The sequence below is a fragment of the Corvus kubaryi genome, unplaced genomic scaffold (genome assembly GCF_017639235.1).
Source record: "Corvus kubaryi isolate FWS band 111438036 unplaced genomic scaffold, C.kubaryi_AGA036_p1.0 37396, whole genome shotgun sequence".
NCBI classification, from domain to species: Eukaryota; Metazoa; Chordata; class Aves; order Passeriformes; family Corvidae; genus Corvus; species Corvus kubaryi.
The window spans coordinates 19009801-19024682 of record NW_024581135.1 but is presented as its reverse complement, the minus strand read 5'-3'; the positions used below and the strand labels follow the sequence as shown (position 1 = coordinate 19024682).

General features: G+C 38.0%; 1 protein-coding gene across 11 annotated transcripts in view; it reads right to left on the bottom strand.

Moving 5' to 3' along the window:
* B3GALT1 (beta-1,3-galactosyltransferase 1) overlaps positions 1-14882 on the bottom strand; it is a 76783-nt gene that overhangs the window by 17034 nt on the left and 44867 nt on the right. Inside the window, exon 1 of one of the 11 annotated variants that reach the window (XM_042041570.1) lies at positions 4584-4886. The exons of the other annotated variants lie outside the window; for them this stretch is intronic. The gene's annotated coding sequence lies outside the window, so the exon portion shown is untranslated. Of the gene's footprint in view, positions 1-4583; positions 4887-14882 lie in introns of those variants that run through there. 11 annotated transcript variants of the gene reach the window in all.

The window sequence follows — 14882 nt, the reverse complement described above, 5'->3', positions numbered from 1 at the left end:
ATCAGTAGTGCTTCGTCCTGCTGCTTGGGAGAAAAGGATTGACTTCCTGGCAGTCTCAGGGAAGTGGGGCAAGAGCTGCTGGAGAGGCAGGTGGTGTCTGGCTAAACCTTCCTGGGTACACAGAGGAAGTCAGGCAATCCTGCCTGGGTTGCAGAGTGAAGCCTCCCCATAGGGAATGGTTCAAGGTGAGAAGACAAATGATCTAAGTGCACAAAATTTCAATTTCTTCTTGAAAAACCTTTCTTGCTAGATGCAGTGAAGAGTAATGCCACAAAACAAAGGGATGTAAATAACTTTTTGATTATCTTTTGTCTATGTGGTAACAATGTAACCAAAAGCTACTCCAGTACTTTTAATGAGAACTTCACTGCTTTGTTATTCTTTCTCATTCTTCCTTTGTCTTTTTCTTTGAAAAAAATTATTTCCCTGTCTGTATAGCTCAGAGTGTGTGTACTTTGCAAAGATGCTGCCATCTGCCATTTACTTTCCCTTTTAAGCTACATTCTTAGACATACATTTCAGGGAAAAGGAATTCAAGTGGTTGAGTTTATTTTCCTTTTGTGTGAACAATACAACAATAATTCCAGAGCCAGGCAGTACGGCTGCCTGAAATGCCAACTGCAAATCACCTTTTCAGCGAGGCATTAATTGATTCTGTGAAATATGCTGGGTCAAAACTTCATTTCAGTTCCTACTGCCATGCGCTGGCTGGATCAATTAAACTCCATATAGCAAGTTTTTGAGATTAAGTCCAATAATTTTTTACTTTTCCTAACCCTTATTCCAGATCATTTTCCCTCCCTCTCAGCCCCTTGCTACACATGCCACTTGCAGCAGATAGGGGAGCAGTGGTGCCGCTGGGCACATGGCAGGGCCAAGGCTGCCTGTCCTTGGGTCACCCCAGGGCACCATGGGGCAGCCCCTCACCTCCAGCCAGGAAATGGCCCTCCCAGGAGGCAGGAACCCCTCAGTGAGTGAGGGGGATTTAACAGTGCCCTCCTTCACAGGGAGAGCGAGAGCAGGAGAAAGGGGGTCATCTTGCTCCTCCTCAACAGCTTGTGCCTTGTCTTTGGAGATGAGTGCTTCAAGAGCTGAGAAAAATACTGCTACCTGAGATCAAGATGGAAAACATTTCTTTGTATCTGGGAAATTAGAGCCAGTGTGTCTGTAAGCTGGCACTGCCACGCAAATACCCATGCATTCATTAATACTTTATGATGATTTTTAGTCTGATCAGTTCCCCAGTCAGATGTGCCTCATGGTCAAAAGCCTGGATCAGCACAGCCAAGGGTCATCATCAGCTTGAAACAAGAGGATGAGGCAAAACAGGGCAGACCTGTTTTCATGATCACACTCCTGCCTTAAATGAGTATCAGAGAGCTAAGGCTCCCTTACTCCCTTGAGAACTGAAGCAGTACCCCCAAGATTTCCTTACACAAGAGTATAAGACCAAGCACACAGCTCCTTTCCTCCTCTTGCATCAATTGCAAACAAATAAAAAACCAAAAAGCTTTTGGTTGGCTGCTAAATATTTAGGTTTAAATTTCAGTGATTACTGGAAAGTTTTGGAAAACAATTCAAGGACTTGTTGAGAATTAAGAAAAAATACTCTCCCTTTAAAAATTTTTTTGCTTTCACAATAGCAAGTGATCCCTTGCATCCTTCGACTCTCCCAAGATCACTCTGAACTTAAACTGGAAATCTAATTGGATTTTAACAGGAATCTGGTCATGAATCCAACAGCTTTAAGGGGCATGAATAGTATAGCATTTGAGAATATGCTGCTGTTTTGAAGATTGATGTGATTGTGTGATTTTGACAGAAAATGAAAACATAGTGAGAGGTGTCACAAGCCTCTGAATCAGCCAGATTCTTCTTAGAAGCCAAAGACAGTTTGGCTCAGGTAGGCTATTCTCCCACATATGCCTTTGCCAAAACAGAGTGTGTGCCAAGGCTTTTTTGCTATTGTTTTTTTCCTCCAGATGGCATAACGAGGGATAGACTGCTGGTTGCTTGCCAAGGGTTGTACAATATTGTGGCAAAATGCAATCCCAAGCCTCAGTTTTGAAGGTAGCATATCAATCACTTATTCTTCAGGTTCCTATATTTCTTGCATGTAGGGTCAAACCTCTGTCATCAGGCCAAGCCTATTAACAAGTTTCATCCAAATGTTTTGAGAGCGACAAAATTTGGTATGTTTTCTCTCCAAATGTTGACTAAAGTGTCCACTGCTAGGAAGGTAAGAGCCAATATGTAGCTAATCCTCTTTAAGAATCTGTACCTCAAACCTAAATTGCTAAATTGCTCAGGTCAGCTAAAAATAATAATGCTTTGGGTTTGCCTGCGGTTTTTCTCTGTATACATATAAAGTAAAAGCAAGAAGTTATTTGGTGTCACAAATGATTTACTTTTATGGTTGTGGTTTGAAACAAATTGAGTTTTTAAAATTTTAAAAAATAATTTCTTGCACTTAAATGATGTTGTAATAATAAGTAGAGCTAAAGAAGATTTTTTACTAAAGGGTGTGTATTTTTTCACCAGATTGATATATACATCTTTCTCCTGTTGACATGCATTTTCAAAATAAACCTGATGTTAATTGCACCTTCCCTGGGTAACACAATGGCAGAATGATCCACCTTCTTTCTGTCAGGTGTTTGAGGGGGTAAAACACATCTAGGAACAAAGTTACTCCTTGAGAGTATCACATACACCCTATTTAGTCACTGTACTCGAGAAAACTTCCAATCTAGATAGGGTTAGTGACAAAACAGTCAAGGAAGTCAATCCTCCCTGTCATCTTTGGGTGTAACTTTATTTTATATAAACTGTTCTTGTTCTAGGTGTTCATTTGACCTTGCAGCCACCCAAGGCATCCAAAGTGATGGTGACTTCAGTGTGCTGACATTTATGATAATAAAAGCAATTTTAATATGGGATTATGCTGCCATTTTAATAAACTACTACAAATAGTCTCTCTCCTGTAGCAGGAGAGGGCAGGGTTGGTATTGAGTAATATTTTTTAAAGACTTCAGAATGACAGCCTGTATGACAAACACATGTAAGAAGATGGTTTTGCTATGAATTATAAAACAAAGGAAAAAGTTCTCCAAAAAACAAGATTAGTTTTTAAAAGTGACTTGACAAGCTAAGTACAAGTAAGCTTGCTCTCCAATTTAGGCTGTTTGGAAGGAGCATGGATGAGATTTTTAGCATCTTAGTGATATGACAACAGAAAAAATCTACAATCACTCTTTAGGTGCCCAGTACACTGTATTTGGAACACCAAAAGTATTTTCTTCTTCAAGAAATAATAGATTATTATCCTGGCTGGCAGGAATAACCTGTAAATTATATCTATATCTGGCACATATGGAAGAAAAGCCATCAGATAGTATCATACATGAAAAATTGGTTGCCTTGGTCTAGTAACAAAAGGTTTAGGCATAACATCTTTTAATCTGAGAAATGATGAAACCAGCAGTGGCAAAAATAACATTGCTAGTTTCCAAAAGTAGATATATTAGATTGAGAGGTAGGTCATTTGTCAGCCACCCCTTTAGATAAAATAAAATGGAAGATAAAAAAACATTTGCTCAGTATCCCAAAGTCAGGGACTGCAGCACAAGATTAAGTATTCTAAGGCATCTACCTCTTTCTCTGTATACTTCTAGAGACACTGAAGAAAATCTTAAATTTCAGCATGCTTCGGCATCTCAAGTTCTGGATGGACAGAGAGAGATTGCAGGGAGTTGTCTTTATAGAGCTGACATCTGTAGCCTTGAATGTCATTCATAAATTAGGCTCCTATCAAATAACAGTGTCCCTAGGCATCTGCTGCTTAAAAACTGCGCTTCAGAGGGACTGAGCAACCTTCTGCAGGATGGATTCAGCATTTTACAGTGCTCATAAGAAACCAATCTGAAAAACAGGTACCAAACCAATTAAATAATCTTTGTTGGTGGATCTCCTTTAAGTCTTTAAAAATCTGCCGAGAGAAGTGTGAAGCTCCTTTTGCAGTATTTTTTGGAAATTGTTTAGCTATAACTTTACGTGATAGATGCAGAAAAGGAATGTAGTGCGCCACGTAATTCTTCCTTTCTTCTTTGGCAGTTGATCTTGAGTGCCCACAGAGCCCATTAAACTCATTTTGCTATAGCTTTACTATTGACATTGGAGATTAAATGCCAGGGTATGAAAGAATTATTTTTAAGGACTATGATTTTTTTGTTTCAATACAGCATTGTCAGGACCAAAAGACTGTAACAGTCTGCTGTGGTGTGTTACTTCAATCATTTCTTCTTGCCTAGGGAAAATATTTCTGATTAGCATAGTTACTGTCCCTTTGTTCCAAGGTTTATACAAAATTCAGCAGTGTTACTGCAACTGAACTTAATGGGAGCTGTGAGTGCTTGGGCCCTGGATTTTCCCTGTTTGCAGTGCTCACTTATCTCCTCTCGTCTGATAAGCTACAAAACAGAATAACTCCTTTACCAAAGCAGTGGTGACTCTTGGTGCTACAACACTACAGTAAAAGATTTTTCAGTCCTAAAACAATGCTTTGCACAGGTATTCTTACCCACCCAGTTGTCATTTACTCTGAAGGAGATGGAGGCTGAAGTCCTGGGTGCTTTAGAGGCTGGTCCAAGAGTGCCCACCTGGACTGCTCTCCATACAGCTGGCAGTGGGGGTGAGTCCAAAAGGAGGTCAAGAGCCAGTGCCTCGAGGTTTGACCTCTCATGTTGGTTCTGGGGCAGCATCTCAGCAAATCTGTGTTGAGGCCTGGGAATCTAGTTCTGTATCTTTCTAAAAAAAACCCAGAAGAGTCCATGGAAATGGACTTCTGCAAGTGTAGGACACACATGTGTAAGTTAAACACATTTTTCAGTGTTTTTTCCTGCTCTGAAATGATCTTAAACTTTCAAGGGTAACATGTGGTTGAAGAGGTCTCATAAGGTGTTTATATAATTGTGATTGTATGCAGCCTAATAATACACTTTCTGCTCTACTGCTTGATGGAAACTTTTCCTTGATGTCCACTGGATATTAAGCAATTTAACGACTTGATGAGTAAGAACAAGGTGATTGCAGAAGTAGTCTCAGCCAGCTAAAAGTAAGCATGCATCTCTCTTTGCTGCTCTGCTTTCTGTTTAAATGGTGCATTTAATTATAGGCATTGCATTTGGGAAGAGTTCTTTGGTTTGTAGCAGATACCCAACAATGTCATCTGGACTTTTCTGTTACAGCAAAGACTTTGCCTGAGGGTTTGCCTGAACAATGTTATATTTTTTATCCCACCCAGTGCATAAGAAGACCTTCAGGGAGCAAACCCAGCCCAGGTTCAGCATCTATTGCTGAAGTCACCTAGGACTCACAACTTGCTTGGAGTGCAGTGCTCTCTCAGTGGCTTAAGAGGGGGGTTTTGGCCAAGATTGTGGCTGTCTTTCCTCTTACTTTTGTGGGGTTATTGTAGTCTGCCTGGGCCTCCCAGTGTAAATAGCATTTACACAAACCCTGTTGTCAGCAGTTACTTTAGGAGAGATTCTTCCTTTCTGCTGCTCACTCACCCTCTTTGCTCCAAGATTATGTGCGCATACAGATACAACTTCCAGTTACAGTTTTGACTTCTAAATTTATGAATGTGTGTCAAGCCTCTTGTGCTACTGCTGTTGCTGTCATCTCTCTTTCATCTCTAGTGGGATGGCACTTGTGACATTTGCAAGCTTTTTGTTGCTTTAGTCTCTTTCTTCAAGAGCACCCAAGATGGTATTAAACACTTCTGAAATGGCTCCACACTGTGTTCCTGGTACGTTTTTAGGCCTGTAGTTTGGCTGATTTTTTCTTTTTTTAGATCCTAGATTGATTTGTTAGATACAGATGGAAGAAATATAGTTCTTTACTGTGACCCCTGTCTTGCCCCATGGCAGCCTAGTTAACTACTGATCGGCAGCTACAGCTGTAGACTCCAAACATGAGAATACCGGCATGTGTTCTGAGGAAAAGCTAATTTACCAAGGATCATTTGGAAGTCCTGCTGATGCCTGGTTTTCTGTCTCTGGTGTCTATAATTGGCCTGGGCAATGCATGGCTGTTTGTATCTCACACCATACACTGCTTTATTTCTCTGGTAAAGGTTAACTGTTAAACTGATTAATTGTCTGATGCCAACACATTAGATTGAGCAGTGGCAGCTCTTGGATTTTGAGAAGATGCAGCACATTGACTTTATAAATGTAGCATCTGGCTTTTCCTATTTTAACATGTGACAGCATTTAAAGAGCTGGTTAGGCTTCTGGAATTTTAAATACCAGATGGGAATTTTATATTCCCTGTGTACTTTATTATGTCTAGTAAATACTGAAAGAAGTGGTGTCTGTCTCAAAGAGGACCTATGATTTTCAGCTCACAAACGAATGGGCCTTTATTTCTACTGCTACTTTCAGAATTCTCATTATCACCTCTGTTCCTTCACCACCCTAAGCCTTTTCCATGTCCAGCATGCCTGCTTATTGCTTCTATAACAGCTTTTTTAGGAGCAAGATGCTGCCTTCTTCTTTTGTTGTTACAGGAGCTAAACTTAAGAGCAAATGACAGATAGGAACTGGGCTGTGCCCAGATCAAGTTTTTAATGCTCTCAAGCATTTTAATATAAACACAGTTATTTTCAAATTAAATAAAGCCTTTAGAGTCTTTACTCTGCATTAGAAAAAACAAGATAAAAACCAAGCAGACTACAAGGCAAACAAAAATTTTTAAATGCCGGTGGACTTCTGATGTTCTCAATACAAGTTACTGTTCTGTGTTCTTTGTTATGCTTTACAAGCAACACAGAAATAAACCTTCTGTAGTCAAGATAAAGTGAGTCTCAGATTCTCCTGAGAGAATCTAAACTGCAGCAGGCACTGCATCTGCAGCTCCTGTGTGTCAACTGCTATACCTAGTCTGCAGTGGAGAGAAAAATAATCCATTTCTGATGAAATGGCTCTTTATGATGGGTAGTGTCAGTAGTAGAGATGCTGAGACACATGTAAAAATAAATATGTACAGTCCAATAGAAGAGCTCATTAGATAGTTGCAATAGTTGTTGGTCAGTGCAACTGTAATATTTTCTTTAATTTTTTAGCTAAAGATCTACATCTTCTTTAATGAGGATATTGCTTAAAGGGAAAATTAATGATCAGAATTTTTATATAAATGTATCCCCCAATATTATATTAATTTAGATTTGAATGTGTTTAGATGTGGAAAATGTTCATTTATTTTTTAAAAAAAATAATTTTAAAGGCTTTAAAGTACATAAATATATCTTATTTTTTTTCTTATCATTAGAAATGTAAACACCACATAACTGGAGACAGAGTGCCTGTTCACTTGAGATTTACAGCTCACTATTGCATGCTCAGAAATAAGACACTCATCTGAGCTTCAGACCTTTATATTTGTCTTCTGATGTATAGGAATTCCTGTGAAAATATGAGATCACAAAAAGTGCATAATTGGCACTGAATTCCCTGTATAAAGAACAGTAATCTTGAATTGTCAGACTATAACGCCTGTTCCTCATGATAAATCTGCTGCATAGCCATTAAGTTATTATACCATTATACAGTTAAGCAATTAAAATAAAAATGAAACTCATGCTATCTGAGGTTTTCAAATTGTGGTTTTGATGAACAACATGAAAACAGGAATAGTGAAAGAAAAGTTTTATATTCCTTACATTTCACTGACCCTCATCCTTTTAGCTTTTCTTCTAAATATCAAAAGATCTGGCATAACAGAGAATGCCAGGAAGCACATCTGACAAAACTCTCTCTTAAGTATTGTTGAAAAAAATTTGGTGGAAATGTTTCTTGGCACCATCAGGTTAGCATTAGAAGTGTAATGGCTTTAAAGCAAGCCTGAACACCCCTTGACAAATGACAGTTCCAGATTTTAACATTGATTACAGATGCTGCTGAAGATATCAAAAGAAATGTGCCCAGCAGTTGCGTAGTGCACTTGCTCATGACAATACTATTTGTCTGTCAGAAGATCACCTGCATCGGTGGTCCAGCACTGATGATGCTGCCAATTTCTATGTTAGGAAAAGTAGAAGCCTTGATCATTTTGTCAATCACACAGCCAAGGTTCTTGTCTTTCTAGCATAGTTCCAGGGACCAGTTTGTCTGAGTTCTGAATTAACAAATTGTTTCTATTTACTTGAAAAGTAAATCAGAAAAAAACAGCCTATAAACACTATTTTATTTTGCTTATTTGTTTTCAATAATAACCACGCTAAATACTATATATATATATATATATAGAAAGATACAATCGTGGACAGAATTCTCAAAACTACACTGGGTTGGACCTAGATGATCTTTAAGGTGCCTTCTAACCCAAGCAACTCTATGTTTCCGTATCAAAGCCTAATATAAGAGAGTAAATTCCAGGCAATTATTTGGACCTAGCTGCACATGTTTCCCACAGGGGTTTTGCATATGGTTTGAAGAACCAGAGACATGGTACATGCTGAAGTTGACTTCTGCTATGAACTAGTCAGTGTGTTTGCATGAGTTTTCTAGCATTCTCCAGCCTCCCCAAAGCCACACCACCAGGAAACATTGTGTCCTTCAACCTCTGATGCTATTAGAAGAAGCAGTTCACCGTGGGTAATTATGAAAGCAGAATTATTTTTCCATGTTTTTATGTAATATGTTCAATCATCTTGAATTACTATTAGTATTTTTCCAAATTGAATTGAGGAGTACAGGGGGGTTTTGTAACTATATCCAGACACTTAAAATGAAGAACTCCTAATGTGGTCTCCTTAGCACTGGTTGTTGCCCAGGAAGCATTCTAGGAGGATCAGAGTCACTGGAATTAGAACGAAGGTCTTGTTGTCACTTATTTTACATTTCTCTTGGAAAAGTTATCTTTCTGGGAATGATTTTTCCTCCAGTTTTCAAAAAGGAATATCAATAAAACTTGGAAATGTGAATGTAGATTTCAAAGATTTATATTTTAAAATGTAAAATGAAGCTAATCAGGCAATTCTTACTAAAATTGTCTTTAGTTTGGTTTCTTGATTACAGAGCTTGGAGATAAAATTAAGAGAACATTGCTTAAGTTGATATATACAGTTTTAGATTTAGAATTCTTTTAAAACATCAGAAGAAAATACCTCATTTTGCTCTTAAAAGCTCTGGTATCAGGCAATTATTTAAAAGTAGGGGTATTTCTCATTCAAAGACAGCTATGGTCTCATTTTCCTTATTAGACACAACTCTCATTGGAATCATCCTGAACTTTGCTTCGGTGACTAGTATGGGTTTGAATGAGACACTGACATTTTAAGGAGGCTCATTGTTACACTTCTACTTTGGTGTGTCTTCCATTCCACTCCTTTATTGTGGCAAACCTATTGCCCAGTTTACTTTTGTTCCAAAAATCTATTAATTTTTTTTTTAAGAGAAAAAAAATAGGGGGAAAAAAAGTCTCTGTATCAAAGGAAATGAATATTTTTGTCTCAGGGAATACTTCTTTTTAAAAATTCCTTGAAAAACTTCAATAAAATAAAACCTGTGGTATACTCTCAGTGGACTGTGGTGTATAAATATTTGTATTTTGACCCAATCTGTTTCAAGCAAGTCCATAATGTATTTGACTTTTACATTGGTATAAAACAGTAATCAAATTAACTAGATGCTGAGTACATTTAAACTATAATTTCTCCTTCCAGTAGGTCATATGGTGAGATAATTTTTCCAGAGATTGCTCTCCCTGCCTTCTAACAACCCTCTGTTTCTTGCTACTGTTGACATGAGAAAGTTCTTACAGAAGAGAATGTGAGAATACAGCTTCATGTCTAACATCATCCTTTCATGTAAGAAGAGCTTGGAAAAGAAATTTCTGGGTACTCTTGGATACAAATCGTGTATTCAATAGGTAACTTTTTTAATGATACATAGCAGTTTTCTGTGTAGGATACCCTCATTGTTCCAAGGATAATAATTAATTGGTTATCTGTCAAAGCTTATCCCACAGGACCTAATCATCTCCATTTTTGCTAATACTACCTTCTTCTCCAAAGGTGCTTTTTCTTTCAAATTTAATAAATGATTATCATAATTAATTTAAACATGGAGATTTGTTTGCAAGCTGCCCTTAGGCTGAAGTCTGTGGCTTCTTTTTCAGGCCTTGCTGGTGTTGCATACCTAAAGTCATGTCTGTTCTTTTGTCTGTTATATAATATCATCTCACGAACAGTGCTACCTCTCCCTGCAAACTTAGTCTTACTTAGAAAATACACTAATTAATTTCCATTATCCTTCTACTTTGCATATTTTCCTCTCTATTTATAGCTTTATGTAATTTGCTTTGCTTGGCTTTGGTTTTTTTCATTACACTGTGAGCTTTTAAGTTTGGGGATATAACTTAATAGGATCTGATTGAATAAGATGCCGGGAGGTAGTACAGGACATAAGTAGGTGAAATAATTGTTCATAAATGCTTTTTAATTGTTCATAATGCTTTTTAATTTAATAAATATATCTCCAGTACTTACTGTAGAGCATTTTATTTCAAATTTTCTATTTTATTATAAAAGTTCCCTTTGTATTAGGCTCCTGCTCATCCAGCCTGTGAAGTTAAGCACTGAAAGTTCTGCTGCTGCCAGGGGGTCAAGGGGAAGTGTCACCAACTAAAAGTCTGACTGAGTGGTTTTAATTGCTATGTGCTACTAATTTGATGAACTGCCACACAGGACAAGTGTAATGGGGCATTATTCAATGTTCCCTAGCTTTCAAGTGTCCTTCATGTCTAAATAAAGCACTGACATTTCTGTCATCAAGTTTTGGGTTAGAATCTCAAACTTAAGGTAGTTTGAAACAAACAATTTTGTGACCATTATGATGATGATTAAAGAGAGAAGTTCTACCCTCTCCATAACATTAATGACAGACCAGATAACACCTTTTCCAGCCTCGAAATGAGGTTAAGCACTTTGAAAGCCAAGGCATATCTACAGAAGTGAATTTGAGCTTTTCAGAGCAGACTATCCAATCATCTCACATAGCAAGCAAATCACTCTGCTCAGTGATTTTATAATGTAGAATGTTTTTAGAGTGCTATTGCAAACTTCATATCATCCTGAAGTATAAGCCACCCTAGGCCTGCTATGCAAATGACCCTATTAGGGACAGCTGAACAAGTGACAAATCTGCATATGGATTGCCAGAAAAAGTAGTACAAATTCTATGAGTAGCTGTGCTATTTAACCCTTCCAGTTTGGTGAAACACGCTTCTCTAATGATGCTCATGTTGTTATTCCAATCATAGATTACATCCAATCATTTAAGGATTTTAAAGCTAGTCTGTCTGGGAAAACATGAGAAAACGTACGTTGTTATGCATTTGCAGTCAGCTGTAGTGACTGAATTGACATGAATTTCCTTCTCCAACAGTTTTTTGGATCACTTTTACAATTTGGTCATGAATTTGGGAAGAGCGATGCCAAGCCATTCTACACTCTTCCCACAATTGTGCTGGTGATGTTTGCTGTCTTTGTCAAAGGGAGATAGAGCAATGTTTATTTTCCCAAAATTGTAGATCCACTTTAACAAATTACAGCCTATTTTTGCACCTCAAACCAAACAGAGCTATGCTGGAGCAAAATTCAGTGAGCAATCCTCACCAAATGTTCTTCCAAGGCCATTAAACCACTGGGTACTTGTCTTTTTTAAACCTTCTGATAAAGAAATAACGACATTTCAGCAGATGACATTATTTAAAGTCCAGGCTTGAGATGTAATTTTTCATGTTTTTAAAGTTTTAATATTTTTAAAATCTTTATCTTCCTCTTCATGGCCAGGTAATTTTGCAGAATGGAGTGAAAGGAGGGTGTGGCTATATAGTTACTTGTTTTTACTTTCTAACTTGCCAGTAAGAAAGTGTCATTGCTTTTCAGAATATAAAAATGTGCTGCAAAATTGGAGACTTGTGGAAGCTGTGGCATATGTTTAGTGTTTCTCAGACAGATCTGGACTTCTGTTTCTACTTTGTGGCCAACCACAACCATGTGGCGCCAGCACAGATGATGGACAGGGAAAGCTTAACGTTTGCCAGCAAGTAATCTTTTGCTTTAGCCAGTTGAGGTTGTGTCTGTGAGCTGACTTGTCCTTACCGTGACCTGCTTTATTCCTCTCAATTCTACCTGAGGAAAATGGGTCTGAATTCTGCATATATTACCTAACCCACTTTGAATGTTTGTTTCGTATTATAATTGGAGCCTTACTGGAGCTATTTTTAATCCTTTGCAAACATGGTTTAATAGAAAGCGTAGAGAAGAGAACACAGTAATCTAATCTCCATGAGGATTTGCATCAGTGATGTAGGATAGGCAAAGGACATATTCCTCAAAGCTGTAGATCCCAAATTACGGGACTTGCCTTGTGCATGCTGGAGCAGCAGGAACTGTCAAATTGCAGCTGTCCTCTGCACCACTGCTGTTGGCTCACAGAGCAGAAGTTGTGTTTGCTTTGAGCCCCTCCTAAAGTTTGATTCCCAAAGGGATCTTCACCCTGCAGTGTCTGAGAGACATGGTGGATGGAGCAGCTACTTCTTTGCTTCTCCTCACTCTCAGGCTCTGCCCATGTTGGAAAGCACCACTAAATAGATGTCTGTGTGGGGAAGGCAGAGGGATGTTCCCTTTAAGTGTCTTTCAGTCTTCCCATCACTGAAGCCTGACAAAGACTTCATTATTTATAATTACTGTAATTTTCTGTTGCCAAGCTATAATATAAAATGCCTATGTGGATATTTTTATACATTTACACTATTGTCTGGCAGTTGGGGACTTTGTAAAGATGTAACTTTGAATTCTGGGTGATTTTATGAAGCCATTGTATCATGAGTGCTTTGATATGCATGTGACCCATGATAAGCTGTTGAGGCAGAACAGGGCTGAGGGCTGGGTGAGGAGGAGGTGAAGTGGCTGCTGAGCATGCTCTTCAGAACGTGGGTGTGGGGATGTGAAAATTCAACCTCTAAAGATTGCCTGAAGAGCTTGGAGCAGTTATATCCAGTCACTGGAGTTGCAACAAATTAAACTTGTACTCATTATTTAGTATGCTAATGTTTGCCTTGAAACACTGTTTTATTGGTTAATTATATAGCATGCCTTTATGTGTTCTCTCTATATAGAAAATATTTCCAAAAAAGGTCATAAAATTTCCTTTTCCATTCCCTGATTTAAATTAAACAGGAAAACCTTAATATGCTGTAGCCATCTTTTAACCTTGCAGCACAGGACTATGGTAGCGTTAATATTTTTTGTGAACTTGATAGTTTTGTTCAGTACCAAATTAAAATGCTAACAAATGAAAAACACTAAAGCAGAACTCAGTAACACATCGTGTATTACTGCTGCTCCTTTGACAAAATTATCTTGCTCTAATGTAGTAGGATCAGCTTTACCTCTCACTCCAAAATGTTTTCACATTGTAAATAGCACATACAGCATTCTGTATACATACTGTAATTGCACTTAGGCTTGACTCATTCTCATGCTCCTTGTTTCACTGAATGAGGTTATGTGGTTAAGTGAGAGCAAAATGTACTCCTTTCATTTAGACTAAAATGGCAAATTACTGCTGTGAGTGCTTCTGGGAATATAGTGTAAGTCACAATAAAATTTAAATATAATTTATGCATTGATCTGAAATAGGAAACTTTGAGTGCTCAGGAATGTTACAGAAAATTGGAGTGATTAGTGTTGAATTTTGGTCCTGTTTCTTCATTGCATTTTTACCACCTCATTACAGCTCATTACAGAATTTGAGATCTGGTATTGCTTCTTACAAAAGAGGAAAGCAGTTTTTGTCTAGTGACAAAAATAAAAGTGTTGGACTCACTCTTTACCAGAAAGAATTTTTAAAATAGTTGAAGGGAATAAAATTATTGAACACAGATACGGGCTGAAATTGACAACATTTCATAATAAAATACCAGAACAGTGACTTTATTTTCATCATCATCATCAATTGTCATTATTGTAAATGTGTATGAAGAGCATTGTGATTTGCATAAGTCACTACATGCTCATTGGCATCAGATGTGCAACCAAGACTTGGCTTTTCCTATCTCAGCCTTTTCTCTTCATACTATGGTATTCTCTGCTGTGACACATTGAATAAAATGGAAGATTATATCCTCAGATTCCAACACCCAATCTAAATGTGAAAAATCACCTACGTGTAAGTTTTAAAGACCAACTTGTAGGATATGTACTAGCTTTTTTTATACAGAAGTACAGAGCACTAGCAGCATTTGTGATTTATCAAGGCACTGCAAAGAAAAGGCTGGTGTCTTAAACACATGACACTTGTCTGTCCCAGGCCAGAGCTGGAACCTGGACTACTGCTGAATTTTAGCTTAGTGGGGTAGATGCTGCATCCTCTATGGGGACAGTGAAGTCAATGTCCTGATGATAAAGTGAGGAAGGCTTAGACAGCTTGTGAGAAGCAGTGTTTGGTATGATGGGGCAGGAAAGGCTCTGCGGCATGTGTGAGGTACAGCAAGTGAGGGAGGTGGTGCAACAAGGATTTTGCGTAGATCTCAGAAATGTGGGAGTCTGGTTTAAGCTATAACTTACAGGAAACCAAACTGAGATATGAAGATGAATTGGTGGTGTGCCAAAAGCAACAGGGATTAATGTTGATTCTCAATAGAAAGGCACAATTACATCTTCATGTGTTTAGCTTTATTTTGGGGGGTGGGGGGGGTGGAAATCTAGTTTTAAATATCAGTGTAATATTCTGCAATAGTGAATATTGTGCACAGAAAAAACTGGACAGATCAACTGCAGTGACTCACCTCTACTTAAGTAATTTCTATTGATG